Source organism: Pinus tabuliformis, chromosome 6 (genome assembly GCF_031772625.1).
Source record: "Pinus tabuliformis cultivar Carrire ecotype Pingquan chromosome 6, CPIR1, whole genome shotgun sequence".
NCBI lineage: Eukaryota > Viridiplantae > Streptophyta > Pinopsida > Pinales > Pinaceae > Pinus > Pinus tabuliformis.
In genome coordinates, this window is record NC_142292.1 from 1,878,938,506 (window position 1) to 1,878,946,536 (window position 8,031).

Below are 8,031 nucleotides of genomic sequence, written 5' to 3' on the forward strand. Positions count from 1 at the left end.
TCTAACACCTGCAGAGTTAAACTACACAGTCACAGAAAAGGAAACACTTGCCATCATATATGTTGTGAATAAATTCCGACATTATATAACTGGTTATGAGGTCTTTGTACATACTAATCATTCTGCCATTAGACATTTAATGAATAAACCAATAACTAGTGGCAGAGTTACCAGATGGTTATTATTGTTACAGGAATTTAACATCACAGTGTTAGATAGACCAGGTAAAGAGAATCAGGTGGCAGATTTTCTTTCTAGACTGCAAAATCCAGGTGAGGTTGTTCCGGTTGAAGATTCTTTTCCAGATGAAAATTTATTTGCAATTTCCATAGTAAATCCTTGGTATGCCGATTTGGCCAATTATTTGTCTACAGGAAGGACACCTCCACACTTTACTGCAAAGGAAAATAAGAGACTAGTCAAACAAAGTGCTAGATATTCATGGCTTAATGGCGATTTATTTTACACTGGTTATGATATGATCATTAGAAGATGTGTAAGAAATGATGAGGTAATTGATATTTTAAAATATTGCCATGATGAACCGTGTGGTGGGAATTTTGCAGCTAAGCGGACAACATTCAAAGTTCTTACTCTTGGATACTACCGGCCATCCATTTTCAAGGATGCCAAGAAGTATGTGAAGAGTTGTGACAGCTGCCAAAGAATGGGCAGGCCAACAGCTACAGACGAGATGCCCCTTCAGCCCCAAGTTCACCTAGAGCCATTTGACAAATCGGCTCTAGACTTTATAGGACCCATTAACCCAACCTCCAATGGTAAGAAGTACATCTTAGTATGTACTGATTACGTCACAAAGTGGGCTGAAGCAAAAGCACTGGTTAGAGCCACTGAACACACAGTGGTAAATTTCCTTTTTGAAGAGATTTTTGTAAGGTATGGAGTACCAAGGGAGATAGTGACTGATCAAGGTACTCAATTGTTAGGATATTCCGACACATACGAAATAGTTAAGTTCAACTTGGTCTAGTATAGAGTTAGGTAAAGTGTGTTTCTTTACCGTTGTACATTTTGTAACTTACAATCCGACGGTCACGATATGTAGTGATCCGACGGTTCATTCTCTCCTCGGTATTACCGACACTTGATCCGTGGCTTGACACCCGATTGGTCCTGTTATCACAAAATCAGGTACTGAAGGCTACTAATCAGCAAGACTCTGTGTAACTGTTTCAAACCAGGCTTTTAACTAAGGCTTAGCCTCCTTAGTCTGAGAGGGCTCTCTCATAGGTTATTGATATTGAACAAGATGGCTAACTCTTACAAGACACATGAAAAATGTACTGGCTGGACAGAATTGCTTCCCATTGGGCTTATGGAGTCACTAATATCTCAGTAAACAATAACACTATCCTTTCATAGAAATCAGGGCACTTTACATCTAATGTTCAAACATAACTTACATGAAACATAGTTTGCCTAGGCATACAGGAAGTCAGAGCATGATTCATGAGTTCTGAGTGATTATGCATTAACCAAACTGTAAAAGAACATTAAAGAGAATAAACCATCATACATTTGAACAATAAGATCTATTGTGAATCCTGAGAAGAAACAACAGTCATTTGCATGACTGAAATCTACTATACATAAACCAAAACAGTCTTCTCCAAAAACATCCAACCCCTATTACATCCAAGTCTGATCTATATATAGGGATACATTCTTAACCACCTTGAGCTTCCTCCTCCAGCATGAGGGGAGCTCGAAGACTGCTATTAACTACTCCTATCTACTGTTTAACTAATTCATTAAATACATTAAGTGTTGAACTGCAATTACAAAGAGTCCTAATTTAATCAAAACTCAAATTCTGTCCTCCTCGTAGCATGATTCCTTCTGGATTCTTGACACCTGTCTTCTTTCTGTTTTGGCCAAGATAGCTTAGAGGAGAATGCAATGAACAAGCTGGCTTTGGATACTGGATGCGTTGATGGTTCATTAATCATCAAGATAAGTCCCCTGTTTTCCCGGTCCTTGTCTCCCATCATTCTTCACAAATTAAGTAACATGTTCCCAGCTCTTTAATTCCTCAAAAACTACGAGCATCACCATATTCCCCAATGTGCTGGAAGCCTTATTGATTGAACAGGTGTATAACCCAAAATCTCCGTATGCATATCCTATCAGAACCCTAACAACCGGTAATAAAGTACCTTTATCAAAGCTTTCACTAAAGACAAAATATTTCACCTTTTCAAAAAGGCACACTTGTCATTCTCTGAATAGCTAGGATAGCCTCATGTGGTCTCCCTTATGTTCCTTAGGCGTTTCCTTCAAAAATTTGCTGATCTCATCATTAAACTGTTTGTTTTCATCATAAAACAGCACCTACAGCAGTTTCGTAGCGCGCTACGAAACTGCTGTTTTTTGCTAAAACAGAGTATATTTTCATTAAGGCGTCTTTTGCTTGAACTTATGACTCTTAAGACTTCTTCTACAGGTGTCAGAGACCTAGATGACTTCAAAATAATGGAGCTTAAACAAAATTGACCAAAACTAAGAATGGCACCTTTTTCTTCAAATCAGTGAGCTAGTTGACCTAGCTGTATCTTCAAATTTGCAACCTCCTTCTTTAAGGCTTTGTTTTCAGCTCTCAGGCTCATGTTCATTTTTCTGATGAGTTTAGCTTGCTTGAGGGCTGGAACCGTCCATGTATACACATCAGCCACTGAATCTACCTGACCCACTAGGTTTTTGCTACCTTTTAACACAGCTCTTCGATAGTTGGCATATCTAACTGCAAGCTCCTTAGTAACATTCTTCACCTGGGCAACTTCATCTTTTGCTGCTCCCACTTGGTTCTTTATGGCTATAACATTTCCTCCTTGGGTAATAATAACCTTTCTGTTCTTGTCTTTATGCTTTACTGCCTCCACTGTTTTGGTCAATACTTCAATTACCTCTGTTCTGGGCATCTTTACAGCTATCTCTCCTTTATGCACTTTCTCAACTTCTCTAACTTGTTTCCTTGTAACCGGCCTTCGTGGTTTGAACATAAACTCCTCACTAGGTTCATCAAACCTTAGTCTCTTCGAAGCTTTTGATTTCTTAGTGCTCTCAGGTGATGATTGAGTCAAATCAATATGCATAGGTTCAATATGCACCGGTTCTACCTGCTCAAACTCAATGGCCTCAAGCAAATCACTTAAGCTGGCCTTTGATATTGGACTTTCCTCAACAGCTACTGATTTGCCCTTCTCTTTGCTTAATTGACTCCTGGTATTTACTCTTGATACCTTTTCAGACCCACTTGACCCAGGTGCATCTTTCTTGTGCTTAACCCTTTCTTTTAATGATGGCTGAGATGTCTCTTTAATAACCAAGGGCTTTACTGGTTTTTTCAACTGAGACCTGGTTTTCTTTTTATCCTTAGCCTCCTTTCTAAGCTCAGCTATTGTAGGTTCCTCCACTAATTCTTCTCTTTGTCTAACCGGCTGTGGGGTGAGGCCTGTCTTACTCTGAAAACCAGCCATATAGATGAAAGAATTCCAATCCCTACCAATTTTCTGAAGACCATCCAGCACTAACAGTTTGACTAGACCATGGTGAAATAATGATGTCTCACAATCATCCTTCCTCAATTGGACTTTGTCACACATCTTGATGAGGCTACGAAACAAGTAAAATGGGATATCTATAGATGCTTTACCTGTAAAATGCAGCAACAACTTAAAATGATAGGAATAAACCTTATTATATCTGCCCTCACAGGTTAAATACTTTTGAATACAGTTAAGAAGCATGGCATAGTGCTCCTTAACATAACTTCTAGGCACAGCCTTGGTTAGATCTTCATTCACATAGGCTTCTTTCAAGAACTCTTTGCAGGGGTTCATATCAAATTTGAAGTTTTTAAACCACTCCTGCCCTCCTCTCGGAATCTCAGTTACATTAGCAATAGCCTCTGGAGATACTTGGAATTCTAACATAGACACTTTAGAATTTAAACCTGTAAAGTTCAAGGAAAACTCTTTTGTTACCTGAGTGTGGCCACCCTTCAGTTTTTCACAAAAACTCCAGCAACCAGCATCTTTGAAAGCTTTTCTTACACCTTCATCTCTCAATGCAAGGTCCAATCCTTCAGGCTCTGCCCTCTGACATCTTCCAGACCGATGCTCCTTCTTCTCCATTCCGCTTTTGAAATCTTTCGCACAGAGAAACACCACCAGCCTCAACTCAAATGGCAAATTCAAATTTTAGAACGCAGGCTCGCTTGCAATCAGGCTCTCTTGAAGAAGAAACTCGGGCTCATTTGCAATTCAATTGTCTTATCATCCAAGCGGGTCAGTTTATGCATCATTAACAAACATCATAACACAACCATGCATGACAAAACCGTTTGAATGATTTTTATGTGCGTGGCTATGAACCTATTGGTGGAGTGATGGCTCATAATTGCTTGGAAAGAACGCCAACTGACAATAACCGGACGGACACAATGACTCATCCCCAGACATGACACTTTAAGAATCTGCGCTGCAAAATCCCCGAATCCGCGATTTCGTAGCGCAGATAGTTATAAATTAGCAAAATGCGCTGCGAAATGGCTGGATACTGACGCGCTGCGAAAAGGCTAAAACATCATTGCGCTGCAAAATCAACCAATAAAACTGCGCTGCGAAAATGCGGAAAGGACCAGTGACGTATACAAGATAAGACATGTCTTATACAATCATGATGGAGGATGACTAACGGTATTTGAAAATGATTCACATCAATATCCTTTAGAAACATGACCCCTAAGTAGTAAACATAGGACAACAACCATTTGACACCCATTTTTGACAATGAAATTTTTGGACAAAATTTATGTACATGTGACTACAGTTCTAGGTGATAACAGTGGCTCCACTTGGGATAGTGTGCTCCTGTAGTACACTAAGAACTCGTAGAACCAGTGCCTTGTCCATTTTAAAAAAACATACACACAACTGACAAGCATTCCTTTCGAGCTTTGTGGGCCTTCTCCTCGGGCTAAAGCTTTTTTGTTCAGCTTGTCATTTATTGTCAACCAGAAACATTCAAAAACGGTTATGTACAATGCTCATGAGATTCTTAGCAGACTTTTACTGATTGTAATGCTTTAAGAACCTGCCATTTACAGGTCCTCCAGCATATGGTGTTCCATCAACTTCCTGCAGAATGTAAGTGTTGTTTCCATGGAAAGCAGAAATCTGATATGGCCCTTTCCACAAATTTTCAAATTTGCCATGTTTACCTTTCTCTTCAATTCTGGCTTCCCATTTTAGGACTTTATCATTAATTTGAAATGTGACCTCTTTGATCTTCTTGTCAAATGCTCTCTTGACTCTATTCTGGTTTTGTTGATGATCTTCAAACACCTCATTCCTTTTCTCCTGCAAAGCTATCAACTGATTAATTCTTCGCTGTATGGCATTTGGTTCCTCTTCTAATCCCTGAATTAGCTTCATAACTGGTACCCCAAGAGATGTTGGGAAAATTGCCTCTGCTCCATACACAAGTTCATAAGGAGATGTTCCAATGGACCTCTTTGTGCAAATTCGGTCAGCCCACAAGGCATACTTCAGTTTCAAATGCCAAGCCTTTTTATTATCCTGCAGCAGCTTCTTAATAATCCTCACAAGACTCTTGTTTGAACTTTCAGCCAAGCCATTCCCCTGTGGATAATAAGCAGTGGAATGACCCAGGGAAATGTGGTATTGATGACAAAAATTTATCATTCTTTTAGACTTAAAAGCCTGGGCATTGTCTGTGATAATCTTGATTGGACAACCAAACCTTGATAAAATGTTATTTTCCAGAAAGGATATTATCACTGAGTCATTGGCCTGCCTGGTAGGTATCGCCTCTATCCACTTTGTAAAATAATCAGTGGCTGTGAGGATCCAGCGATGCTGTCCTGATGAAGGAGGATGGATTTCCCCTATAAAATCTAATCCCCACTGCTGGAAGGGTGCTTCAACATAAATAGGAACCAATGGCAAAGGCATGAGCTTTCTCCTTCCTTCAAATACTTGACATTCATGGCATGCTGCTATCTTTTTATAAATGTCTCTGAACATAGTCGGCCAAAAATATCCAGCTCTCAAAACTTTATTTGCAGTGGCTTTCCAATAATGATAGCCTCCACAATCTCCCTTATGAAATTCATCAATTACCTTATCAGCCTCTTCTTCAATGAGACAATTTAATAAAATCCCTCCTGCATCCTTCCAAAATAAATTCTGCTCATACACAAAATATCTAAGAGATTTTAGCTTGGTGAACCGAGCTTTAGATTTGGAAAGGTTATCAGGGGCTCTATTGTGCTGCAATACAAATGCCACATCCCTATACCATTCTGATGTCAAAAAATTTTCATTGATTTGGACCAACTCTTCTTCATTCTCAGAAATTTCTGATATTTCTGTGCTAAAATTGATACCAATGCAGTCCAGATTTGACTGAGTTAGCAACTTTGCCAAGCCTTGACCCTTCACCAACTTGGTGGGCCTGATCTCAATGTCATATTCTAACAGCTTGGCTATCCACTTTCCTCTTTTTCCATCCGGGTCTGCTTGTGTAAGAATATCTTTTATAACAGCACTTGGCACGTATGCAACAATATGAGAGTGCAACACATAAATTCTAAAATCCTTAATTGCCTTCACCAATGCATATGCTTGCTTCTCTAAAATGTTGTATTTCAACTCAGCATTAGCCAATGTCTTGCTAAAGAAAGAAATGGGCTGTTCAGTACCTTGACTTCCTTTCTGCAGCAAAACTCCAGCAATTGTATCTTCAGAAGCAAATGTGAATATCAGGAACTCCTTGGTAAAATCCGGGCTGATGAGGACTGGTGCTTGAGTGAGGGCCTTTTTAATTTCTTCAAATGATTTCTTTGCTTCAGCTGTCCACTTGAAATCTGTTCCTTTCCTTAACATCTTGGTTATATGTTTGACCACTTCAGCAAAGTTAGGAATGAATCTTCTAACAAAATTAACCTTTCCAAGAAAAGATTGAACTTCTTTCTTGCTTCTTGGCAAATCCAGCCTTTGAATAGCACTGACTCTATTAGGATCAATCTTAATACCCTCTTCAGAAATAATATGCCCAAGTAACTTACCAGAGGTTAAAGCAAAGATACTTTTGGTTGGGTTTAAGGAAATACCAAACCTCCTACACTTTAACAAGATCCTTTCTAGGTGCTTTAAGTGGTCTTCTTCCCTCTTTGAAAATACTGTGATATCATCAAGATATACCACCACTGATTTATCCTTTTCTTCAGCAAAAGCAATGTCCATAGCCCTCTGGAAGGTCGCCCCTGCATTCATGAGACCAAAGGGCATCTTTGCATACATAAATGTGCCCCATGGTGTAGTGAAAGCTGTCTTCTCCTGATCCTCTGGATGAACAAGGATCTGATTATACCCTGAGAAACCATCCAGCATAGACATTCTTTGGGAACCAACAATATTTTGCAAAATAAGATCCATTTTAGGAAGAGGGTAATTATCTTTCAGTGAAGCCTTGTTTAAGTTCCTGAAATCTATGCAAATTCTAATCTCCCCATTCTTTTTCTTGACAGGTACCAAGTTAGCAAGCCAATTTGAGAATCTGATTGGAACAATAATCTTTGCATCAAAAATCTTTTTCACCTCCCTTTCAATCAGTGGCATCAGAAGGGGATTAATTCTCCTTAATTTCTGCTTAAAAGGCTTCTCATTTGGCTTAATTGGGATGGTGTGTTGTATGATTGAAGAATCATACTGCTTCAAATCAGCATAGCTCCATGCAAAAACATCAATAAACTTCTTCATCATTTCAACATATTTGACCTTCATATCAGCTAATAAGAACTTTGAAATCTTGACTAATTTAGGCACAACTGAGTCACCTAAATTACAGCTTTCTATTTCCTCTTCATTAGCTTGCAACCTTGGTGCTTTAAACACATCATTCTGATCAAATAACTTTTCAAGAGGAATGAGGCCTTTAGAGATTAAGTTATTTGGCAACTGCAACACTTCAGACTTTTCCTTTGTC